This window comes from Petromyzon marinus, chromosome 77 (assembly GCF_048934315.1).
Source record: "Petromyzon marinus isolate PM22_M1 ecotype Great Lakes invasive population chromosome 77, UKy_Petmar_22M1.pri1.0, whole genome shotgun sequence".
Classification (NCBI taxonomy): domain Eukaryota; kingdom Metazoa; phylum Chordata; class Hyperoartia; order Petromyzontiformes; family Petromyzontidae; genus Petromyzon; species Petromyzon marinus.
The window spans coordinates 920,001-933,327 of record NC_133743.1 but is presented as its reverse complement, the minus strand read 5'-3'; the positions used below and the strand labels follow the sequence as shown (position 1 = coordinate 933,327).

The window sequence follows — 13,327 nt, the reverse complement described above, 5'->3', positions numbered from 1 at the left end:
CACGACCCCACCAATCACGACCCCACTAATCACACGACCCCACTAATCACGACCCCACTAATCACGACCCCACTAATCACGTGACCCCACTAATCACACGACCCCACCAATCACGCGACCCCACTAATCACACGACCCCACTAATCACGCGACCCCACTAATCACGCGACCCCACTAATCACGACCCCACTAATCACGACCCCACTAATCACACGACCCCACTAATCACGCGACCCCACTAATCACGTGACCCCACTAATCACACGACCCCACTAATCACGACCCCACTAATCACGACCCCACTAATCACGACCCCACCAATCACGTGACCCCACTAATCACGCGACCCCACTAATCACGTGACCCCACTAATCACACGACCCCACTAATCACGACCCCACTAATCACGCGACCCCACTAATCACGCGACCCCACTAATCACTCGACCCCACTAATCACGCGACCCCACTAATCACGACCCCACTAATCACGACCCCACTAATCACACGACCCCACTAATCACGACCCCACTAATCACGACCCCACTAATCACGCGACCCCACTAATCACGCGACCCCACTAATCACGCGACCCCACTAATCACGCGACCCCACTAATCACGTGACCCCCACTAATCACGCGGGCGAGATTTTTTCGTCTGAATTCTCAGAAGCTGTCCGCCTACCCCACGTGGTCCTGTCGACCTTTGATCCACCCCCACCCCCCTCCCTCATTGCGCAACCACGTGACGGTGTTGGTGACGACTGTCGAGACGATCACGTGACGTGACCCCCATTGACCGCCACTCCATTGACCCCCCCTACGTCACGTGATCACGTGATTCTCCCCCACCACCCCTCCCCTGTTCACGTGATGGGGGGGGTGGGCGTGCTGGGTTGACGCGATCACGTGACGTGACCCCCACCCACTATACTCCCCCTAGATCACGTGATCACGTGAGCGGGCGAGAGACAGAGAGAGACAGACAAGAGTGAGAGGCGGAGAGAGACACACACACAGGGAGAGAGACAGGGAGAGACACAGAGAGACACAGGGAGAGACACAGGGAGAGACACACATAGAGACACAGGGAGAGACAGAGTGAGAGACAGAGTGAGAGAGACACAGAGTGAGACAGAGTGAGAGAGTGAGACACAGACAGAGACACACGGACACAGACAGAGAGAGACACAGACAGAGAGAGACACAGAGAGACACAGACGGAGAGAGACACACGGACAGAGAGAGAGACAGAGTGAGAGACAGCGGTGGTGGTTTGCTGAGTTGCTGTTCCGAGTACTCTACTCTCTACCAGGTACTCTCTACCAGGTACTCTCTACTCTCTACCAGGTACTCTCTACCAGGTACTCTCTACCTGGGACTCTCTACCAGGTACTCTCTACCAGGTACTCTCTACTCTCTCCCAGGTACTCTCTACCAGGTACTCTCTACTCTCTACCAGGTACTCTCTACCAGGTACTCTCTACCAGGTACTCTCTACTCTCTACCAGGTACTCTCTACCAGGTACTCTCTACTCTCTACCAGGTACTCTCTACCAGGTACTCTCTACCAGGTACTCTCTACTCTCTACCAGGTACTCTCTACCAGGTCCTGTCTACTCTCTACCAGGTACTCTCTACCAGGTACTCTCTACTCTCTACCAGGTACTCTCTACCAGGTACTCTCTACCAGGTACTCTCTACTCTCTACCAGGTACTCTCTACCAGGTACTCTCTACCAGGTACTCTCTACTCTCTACCAGGTACTCTCTACCAGGTACTCTCTACTCTCTACCAGGTACTCTCTACCAGGTACTGTCTACTCTCTACCAGGTACTCTCTACCAGGTACTCTCTACTCTCTACCAGGTACTCTCTACCAGGTACTCTCTACCAGGTACTCTCTACTCTCTACCAGGTACTCTCTACCAGGTACTCTCTACTCTCTACCAGGTACTCGCTACCAGGTACTCTCTACCAGGTACTCTCTACCAGGTACTCTCTACTCTCTACCAGGTACTCTCTACCAGGTATTCTCTACTCTCTACCAGAGACTCTACTCGCTACCAGGTACTCTCTACCAGGTACTCTCTACTCTCTACCAGGTACTCTCTACCCGGGACTCTCTACCAGGTACTCTCTACTCTCTACCAGGTACTCTCTACCAGGTACTCTCTACTCTCTACCAGGTACTCTCTACCAGGTACTCTCTACCAGGTACTCTCTACCAGGTACTCTCTACCAGGTATTCTCTACTCTCTAGCAGAGACTCTTTACTCTCTACCAGGTACTCTCTACCAGGTACTCTCTACTCTCTACCAGGTACTCTCTACTCTCTACCAGGTACTCTCTACTCTCTACCAGGTACTCTACCAGGTACTCTCTACCAGGTACTATCTACTCTCTACCAGGTACTCTCTACTCTCTACCAGGTACTCTCTACCAGGTACTCTCTACCAGGTACTCTGTACTCTCTACTCTCTACCAGGTACTCTCTACTCTCTACCAGGTACTCTCTACCAGGTACTCTCTGCTCTCTACCAGCAACTCTCTACTCTCTACCAGGTACTCTCTACCAGGTACTCTCTACTCTCTACCAGGTACTCTCTACCAGGTACTCTCTACCAGGTACTCTCTACCAGGTACTCTCTACCAGGTATTCTCTACTCTCTAGCAGAGACTCTTTACTCTCTACCAGGTACTCTCTACCAGGTACTCTCTACTCTCTGCCATGGACTCTCTACTCTCTACCAGGTACTCTCTACCAGGTACTCTCTACTCTCTACCAGGTACTCTCTACCAGGTACTCTCTACCAGCAACTCTCTACTCTCTAGCAGAGACTCTCTACTCTCTACAAGGTACTCTCTACCAGGTCTATCTACCAGGTACTCTCTACTCTCTACCAGGTACTCTCTACCAGGTACTCTCTACTCTCTACCAGGTACTCTCTACCAGGTACTCTCTACTCTCTACCAGGTACTCTCTACCAGGTACTCTCTACCAGGTACTCTCTACCAGGTACTCTCTACCAGGTACTCTCTACTCTCTACCAGGTAATCTCTACCAGGTACTATCTACCAGGTACTCTCTACTCTCTACCAGGTACTCTCTACCAGGTACTCTCTACTCTCTACCAGGTACTCTCTACCAGGTACTCTCTACTCTCTACCAGGTACTCTCTACCAGGTACTCTCTACTCTCTACCAGGTACTCTCTACCAGGTACTCTCTACCAGGTACTCTCTACTCTCTACCAGGTACTCTCTACTCTCTACCAGGTACTCTCTACCAGGTACTCTCTACCAGGTACTCTTTACCAGGGACTCTCTAATCTCTACCAGGTACTCTCTACCAGGTACTATCTACCAGGTACTCTCTACTCTCTACCAGGTACTCTCTACCATATACTCTGTACTCTCTACCAGGTACGCTCTACCAGGTACTCTCTACCAGGTACTCTCTACCAAGTACTCTCTACCAGGTACTCTCTACTCTCTACCAGGTACTGTCTACTCTCTACCAGGGACTCACTCACAAACTCACTCAGACTCACTCACAAACTCACACGCAGAATCACACACACAGATTCACTCAGACTCACACTCACTCAGACTCACACTCACTCAGACTCACACACACTCACAGACTCTCAGACTCACTCAGACTCACTCTCAGGCTCACTCAGACTCACTCACAGACTCTCAGACTCACCTAGACTCACTCACAGACTCTCAGACTCACTCAGACTCACTCACAGACTCACTCAGACTCACTCACAGACTCACTCAGACTCACTCACAGACTCACAGACTCACTCACAGACTCACTCAGACTCACTCACAGACTCACTCACAGACTCACACACACTCACAGATTCACTCAGACTCACTCACAGACTCACACACTCACAGACTCACTCAGACACACTCATAGAATCACTCAGACTCACTCACATACTCACACACAGAATCACAGACTCACACACTCACAGACTCACTCAGACACACTCACAGATTCACTCAGACTCACAGACTCACTCAGACTCACACACACTCAAAGACTCACTCAGACTCAAAGACACTCGCAGACTCTCACACACTCACAAACTCACACACACTCACAGATTCACTCAGACTCACTCAGACTCACACTCACAAACTCACTCAGACTTACTCACAGACTCACTCAGACTCACTCACAGACTCACAGACTCACTCACACACTCAGTCACAGAATCACTCAGACTCACTCAGACTCACTCACATACTCACACACAGAATCACACACACTCACAGATTCACTCAGACTCACAGACTCACTCAGATTCACACACACTCAAAGACTCACTCAGACTCAAAGACACTCACAGACTCACACTCACAAACTCACACTCACAGACTCACTCAGACTCACACTCACAGACTCACTCAGACTCACTCACAGAATCACAGACTAACTCACACAATCACTCACTCACTCAGGCTCACTCAGACTCACAGACTTAATCAGACTCACTCAGACTCACAGACTCACACACACTCACAGACTCACACACACTCACAAACTCACACACACTCACAGACTCACAGACTCACTCAGACTCACTCAGACTTACTCACAGACTCACTCAGACTCACTGACAGACTCACTAACAGACTCACACACACTCACAGACTCACACAAACTCACACACACTCACAGACTCACTCAGACTCACTCAGACTTACTCACAGACTCACTCAGACTCACTCACAGACTCACACTCACAGACTCACACACACTCACAGACTCACACACACTCACAAACTCACACACACTCACAGACTCACAGACTCACTCAGACTCACGCACACACTCACAGACTCACTCAGACTCACTCACTTACTCACACTCACAGACTCACAGACTCACACACACGCACAGACTCACACACACTCATAAACTCACACACACTCACAAACTCACAGACTCACTCAGACTCACTCAGACTTACTCACAGACTCACTCAGACTTACTCACAGACTCACTCACAGACTCACACACAGACTCACTCACAGACTCACAGACTCACTCAGACTCACTCAGAAACTCACACACACTCACAAACTCACACACACTCACAGACTCACTCAGACTAACTCACAGACTCACTCAGACTCACTCACAGATTCACAGACTCACTCACAGACTCACTCACTCACTCACGGACTCACTCAGACTCACTCACAGACTCACAGACTCACTCACAGACTCACACACACTCACAGACTCACTCAGACTCACTCAGACTCACTCACAGACTCACTCAGACTCACTCAGACTTACTCACAGACTCACAGACTCACTCACAGACTCACAGACTCACTCACAGACTCACTCAGACTCATTCACAGACTCACTCACTCACAGACTCACACAGACTCACTCACAGACTCACACAGACTCATTCACAGACTCATTCACACACTCACTCAGACTCACAGACTCACTCACAGACTCATAGACTCACTCACAGACTCACATACTCACTCAGACTCACTCACAGACTCACTCAGACTCACTCACAGACTCACTCACAGACTCACTCATACACTCACTCAGACTCACAGACTCACTCACAGACTCACTCAGACTCACACAGACTCACTCAGACTCACTCACAGACTCACACAGACTCACTCACAGACTCACAGACTCACTCACAGACTCACTCACAGACTCACACAGACTCACTCACAGACTCACTCACTCACTCACAGACTCACAGACTCACTCACAGACTCACTCAGACTCACAGAGACTCCCTCAGACTCACTCACTCACAGACTCCCTCAGACTTACTCACAGACTCACCCAGACTCACACACAGACTCATAGACTCACTCAGACTCACTCACAGACTCACTCAGACTCACTCACAGACTCACTCACAGACTCATTCACAGACTCACAGACTCACTCACAGACTCACTCACTCACAGACTCACTCACAGACTCACAGACTCACTCACAGACTCACAGACTCACTCACAGCCTCACTCACAGACTCACTCAGACTCACTCACACACTCACACACACTCAGACTCAAAGACTCACAGACTCCCTCACAGACTCACTCACAGACTCACTCACAGACTCACAGACTCACTCAGACTCACTCACAGACTCACACACACTCAGACTCAAAGACTCACAGACTCCCTCACAGACTCACTCACAGACTCACTCACAGACTCACAGACTCACTCAGACTCACTCACAGACTCACACACTCACTCAGACTCAAGACTCACTCACAGACTCACTCAGACTCACTCACAGACTCACTCACAGACTCATTCACAGACTCACATACTCACTCACAGACTCACTGACTCACTCAGACTCACTCACAGACTCACAGACTCACTCACAAACTCACAGAATCACAGACTCACTCACAGACTCACTCAGACTCACTCACAGACTCACAGACTCACTCACAAACTCATTCACAGACTCACAGACTCACTCACAGACTCACTCACACACTCACAGACTCACTCACAGACTCACAGACTCACTCACAGACTCACTCACAGACTCACTCACACACTCACTCAGACTCACAGACTCACTCACAGACTCACTCAGACTCACTCACAGACTCACTCAGACTCACTCCCAGACTCACACACTCATTCAGACTCACTCACAGACTCACACACTCACTCACAGACTCACTCAGACTCACTCACAGACTCACACACTCACACACTCAGACTCACAGGCTCACTCACAGACTCACTCACTCACTCACAGACTCACTCACAGACTCACTCACACACTCACAGACTCACTCAGACTCACACAGACTCACAGACTCACTCAGACTCACAAACTCACTCAGACTCACAGACTCACTCACAGACTCACAGACTAACTCACAGACTCACTCAACCACACTCACAGACTCACTCAGACTCACTCACAGACTCATAGACTCACTCAGACGCTCTCAGACTCACTCACAGACTCACAGACTCACTCACAGACTCATAGACTCACTCACAGACTCACTCAGACTCACTCAGACTCCCTCAGACTCACTCACAGACTCCCTCAGACACACTCACAGACTCACTCAGACTCACTCACAGACTCACTCACAGACTCACAGACTCACTCACAGACTCACTCACACACACTCACAGACTCACTCAGACTCACTCACAGACTCACTCAGACTCACAGACTCACTCACAGACTCATAGACTCACTCAGACTCACTCACAGACTCACTCATACTCACTCACAGACTCACACACTCACTCAGACTCACTCAGACTCACTCACAGACTCACTCAGACTCACTGACACACTCACAGACTCACAGACACACTCACAGACTCACTCAGACTCACTCACAGACTCACACACTCACTTAGACTCACTCACAGACACACTCACACACTCACAGACTCACACACAGACTCACAGACTCACACACAGACTCACAGAGACTCACTCACACACTCACTCACAGACTCATTCACAGACTCACTCAGACTCCCTCAGACTCACTCAGACTCACAGACTCACAGACTCACTCACAGACTCACTCACACACACTCACAGACTCACTCAAACTCGCTCACAGACTCATAGACTCACTCAGACTCACTCAGACTCACTCACAGACTCACTCAGACTCACACACAGACTCACACAAACTCACTCACAGACTCACTCAGACTCACACACTCACTCACAGACTCACTCACTCACTCACAGACTCATAGACTCACTAAGACTCACTCACAGACTCACTCAGACTCACTCACAGACTCATAGACTCACTCAGACTCACTCAGACTCACAGACTCACTCACAGACTCATAGACTCACTCAGACTCACTCACAGACTCACTCAGACTCACTCACAGACTCACACACTCACTCAGACTCACTCAGACTCACTCACAGACTCACTCAGACTCACTCACAGACACACACTCACTTAGACTCACTCACAGACACACGCACACACTCAAACTCACACACAGACTCACACACAGACTCACACAGACTCACTCACAGACTCACTCAGACTCACACACTCACTCACAGACTCACTCAGACTCACTCACAGACTCATAGACTCACTAAGACTCACTCACAGACTCACTCAGACTCACTCACAGACTCATAGACTCACTCAGACTCACAGACTCACTCAGACTCATAGACTCACTCAGACTCACTCACAGACTCACTCAGACTCACTCACAGACTCACACACTCACTCAGACTCACTCAGACTCACTCACAGACTCACTCAGACTCACTCACAGACACACACTCACTTAGACTCACTCACAGACACACGCACACACTCAAACTCACACACAGACTCACACACAGACTCACACAGACTCACTCACAGACTCACTCAGACTCACACACTCACTCACAGACTCACTCAGACTCACTCACAGACTCATAGACTCACTAAGACTCACTCACAGACTCACTCAGACTCACTCACAGACTCATAGACTCACTCAGACTCACAGACTCACTCACAGACTCATAGACTCACTCAGACTCACTCACAGACTCACTCAGACTCACTCACAGACTCACACACTCACTCAGACTCACTCAGACTCACTCACAGACTCACTCAGACTCACTCACAGACACACACTCACTTAGACTCACTCACAGACACACGCACACACTGAAACTCACACACAGACTCACACACAGACTCACACACAGACTCACACAGACTCACTCACAGACTCACTCAGACTCACACACTCACTCACAGACTCACTCAGACTCACTCACAGACTCATAGACTCACTAAGACTCACTCACAGACTCACTCAGACTCACTCACAGACTCATAGACTCACTCAGACGCACTCAGACTCACAGACTCACTCAGACTCATAGACTCACTCAGACTCACTCACAGACTCACTCAGACTCACTCACAGACTCACACACTCACTCAGACTCACTCAGACTCACTCACAGACTCACTCAGACTCACTCACAGACACACACTCACTTAGACTCACTCACAGACACACGCACACACTCAAACTCACACACAGACTCACACACAGACTCACACACAGACTCACACACAGACTCTCACAGACTCACTCATACTCACACACTCACTCACAGACTCACTCAGACTCACTCACAGACTCATAGACTCACTAAGACTCACTCACAGACTCACTCAGACTCACTCACAGACTCACTCACAGACTCACTCAGACTCACTCACAGACTCACTCAGACTCACTCACAGACTCACAGACTCACTCACAGACTCACTCACAGACTCACTCACAGACTCACTCAGACTCACACACTCACTCACAGACTCACTCAGACTCACTCACAGACTCACTCACAGACTCACTCAGACTCACTCACAGACTCACTCACAGACTCACTCACAGACTCACTCAGACTCACACACTCACTCACAGACTCACTCAGACTCACTCACAGACTCATAGACTCACTCAGACTCACTCACAGACTCACTCATACTCTCTCACAGACTCACTCAGACTCACACAGACTCACTCACAGACTCACACAGACTCACTCACAGACTCACTCAGACTCACAGACTCACTCACAGTCTCACTCAGACTCACTCACACACTCACAGACTCACTCACAGACTCACTCACAGACTCACTCAGACTCACTCACAGACTCACACACAGACTCACTCACAGACTCACTCAGACTCACTCACAGACTCACACACAGACTCACATAGACTCACGCACACACACACAGACTCACATAGACTCACTCACAGACTCATAGACTCACTCACACACTCACAGACTCACCCACTCACAGACTCACTCACAGACTCACTCACTCACAGACTCACTCAGACTCACACACTCACAGACTCACACACTCACACACTCACAGACTCACAGACTCACACACTCACTCACACACTCACAGACTCACTCACAGACTCACTCACAGACTCACACACAGACTCACTCACAGACTCACTCAGACTCACTCACAGACTCACACACAGACTCACATAGACTCACTCACACACACACAGACTCACATAGACTCACTCACAGACTCATAGACTCACTCACACACTCACAGACTCACCCACTCACAGACTCACTCACAGACTCACTCACTCACAGACTCACTCAGACTCACACACTCACAGACTCACACACTCACACACGCACAGACTCACAGACTCACACACTCACTTACACACTCACAGACTCACTCACAGACTCACTCACAGACTCACTCAGACTCACTCACAGACTCACACACAGACTCACTCACAGACTCACTCAGACTCACTCACAGACTCACAGACTCACATAGACTCACTCACACACACAGACTCACATAGACTCACTCACAGACTCATAGACTCACTCACACACTCACAGACTCACCCACTCACAGACTCACTCACAGACTCACTCACTCACAGACTCACTCAGACTCACACACTCACAGACTCACACACTCACACACTCACAGACTCACAGACTCACACACTCACTTACACACTCACAGACTCACTCACAGACTCACTCACAGACTCACTCAGACTCACTCACAGACTCACACACAGACTCACTCACAGACTCACTCAGACTCACTCACAGACTCACACACAGACTCACAAAGATAGACAAAGATCCCCCATATAGCCTGTAACAGACTGTAGGGGCAAGTGCTGTTAGCGAGCACCTATGAAGGCCGGAACGGTACACGAGGGGGTGGGTGGCCAGCACCACGCCCGTAGACTCACTCACACACACACAGACTCACATAGACTCACTCACAGACTCACATAGACTCACTCACACACACACAGACTCACATAGACTTACTCACAGACTCATAGACTCACTCACAGACTCACCCACTCACAGACTCACTCACAGACTCACTCACTCACAGACTCACTCAGACTCACACACTCACAGACTCACTCAGACTCACACACTCACAGACTCACACACTCACACACTCACAGACTCACAGACTCACACACTCACACACTCACACACAGACTCACTCACAGACTCACACACTCACACACTCACACACAGACTCACTCACAGACTCACACACTCACACACTCACACACAGACTCACTCACAGACTCACACCATACAGGAGGGGGTTGGGGGGGACGAGGGGAGGAACTGGGAGGGGGTGGGGGGGATGGGGGGAGGGGCTGGGGTCACCTGGGCAGGCGGTGACCCCTTGACCCGACCCCATCACTCAGCGATCGTGGGGTCAGTGTCAGTCTCTGTGTGTGTGTGTCAGTCTATGTGTCTGTGTGTGTGTGTGTCTGTGTGTGTGTATGTGTGTGTGTGTCAGTCTCTGTGTCTGTGTGTGTCTGTGTGTGTCTGTGTGTGTGTGTCAGTCTGTAACTAATAAGCTTGTGCCGGAGGCCCCGGGGGGCCAGGCGTCTATGACGTCTCCTGGCCAAACCCCAATTGGCGGAGCCAGGAGATTGAATATCAACCCTCGGGGCTACTCCAGAAACAACGAAAAGCCACTACGGGTGGCCACGTGGAATGTTCGAACGCTCACTGCAGAGGAGAGGCTGCCACTCCTCTGTCGGGAGCTGGACCGGTACCGCCTAGATCTATGCGGCATTCAGGAGGTCCGGTGGACCGGCTCTTGCTCCTGCCACCATGAGGGGTGGACAGTCCTCTACTCGGGGCAGCAGACTGCCAAACAACAGGGTGTGGGTCTTCTTTTGAACAAAAGAATGAAGGGGGCGTGGGAGCGTGGCGGTGAGGTGGGGGAAGCTGTAAGCCCCAGGCTACTTTGGGCTCGCCTTCCCATCAACCGGAGGCGAGGAATGGTGGTCGTGGTTACTTATGCCCCCACCGAAGATGAACATCCGTGGAGGGATGCAGGCAAAGCCGATGAGTCAGATGCCTTCTATGACCTCCTGTCACAGGTGCTGGCTAAAGTGGCCCCTCGGGATTGAGTCATCATGTTGGGTGACTTCAATGCCCGAGTTGGTCATGATACTGGCACCTGGTCTGGAGTGATTGGAGGGCATGGGCCAGATCAGCTCAATAACAACGGTAGGAGGCTGCTAGATTTTTGTGCAGCCCATGGGCTTGTAATTACCAACACGCTGTTCCGGCATCGGCGCATCCACACAACATCATGGATGCATGCCGGGTCCAAGCAAGAACATCTGCTGGACTACATAGTGACGGACCAGCGAATGCGAGCCCATGTCCTTGACACCAGGACCTACCGTGGAGCTGATCTGCCCTCTGACCATCGACTAGTCATCTGTAAGATACGCCTGCCATTCTTCCACTCCGGTGGTGGGTGTACACCCAGGACCCCATTCCAACATAAAGTGGCCTGGTCTCAGATATCTGATGAAAGTTGCAAGCGAGAATTTCATCATCGCTTGCGGCTGGGATTGGCATCGTCCCCGACTCCTCCTGATGTCGAGGGTAAATGGGCGAGGTTTAGGACTGTGACTCATGCAGCTGCAATGGCTGCTTTGGGTACGCGGTCCAGACCTCCCCAGAGACCCTGGCTGACAGAGGAGGTGTTCAGGATGGTTGAGAAAAAGCGACAGGCCCACTGTCATCGGCTACAGAATCCCACGTCAGAGAATGAGGAGGCTTACCACAGCCTTCGCTCGGAGGTTCGGAGAGCCGTGAGGCGCTGCAAGGATGGGTGGTGGTCGCGGGTTGCTGAGGAGATGGAGTCTGCCTCAGTGGCCCGTGATCACAAATCTCTATTTAACTCCATCAAAAAAGTAACCTGCAGCGCCACACCTATTACCATCATTAGGGGAAAAAACGGTGATCCAATCTCCGACCCCCAGGAACAGGTTCGCAGATTTGCTGAGCATTTCTGTGAGGTCCTGGGGGAGGGAAAATCCCTCAGCCAGGAAAACATCGTGGCACAAAGTGAGGATGACCCTGCTGAGGCTGCGGTGCCTCAAATATTGGAAGAAGTCACCCCCTGTGAGTGGCTGGCTGAGGTGCCATCTGCTGAGGAAGTATTGAAGGCGATCCGGAGTCTGAGACCAGGAAAGGCAGCGGGCAGAGATGATCTCCCAAGCGAAATGCTGAGGGAGGGTGGCGTTTGTGCACAGACTGCCCTACATGACATCATAACAACAGTCTGGACCACTGGACGGGTTCCGCAGGATTGGAAGGATGCCCTGGTGGTCCCCCTTTTTAAGAAGGGGGACCGCACAGACTGTAACAACTACAGGGGCATCTCACTCCTCAGTGTGCCGGGA

General features: G+C 50.8%; 1 protein-coding gene across 6 annotated transcripts in view; it reads left to right on the top strand.

Annotated features, from left to right (window-relative positions):
• The first annotated feature begins 908 nt into the window (after positions 1-908).
• LOC116958395 (uncharacterized) overlaps positions 909-13,327 on the top strand; it is a 72,322-nt gene continuing 59,903 nt past the window's right edge. For 2 of the 6 annotated variants that reach the window (XM_076056633.1, XM_076056632.1), the window contains exon 1: positions 909-1,329. The gene's annotated coding sequence lies outside the window, so the exon portion shown is untranslated. Of the gene's footprint in view, positions 1,330-3,412; positions 3,502-10,680; positions 10,806-13,327 lie in introns of those variants that run through there. The other 4 variants (XM_076056631.1, XM_076056630.1, XM_076056629.1 and 1 more) reach the window with 3 other exon arrangements.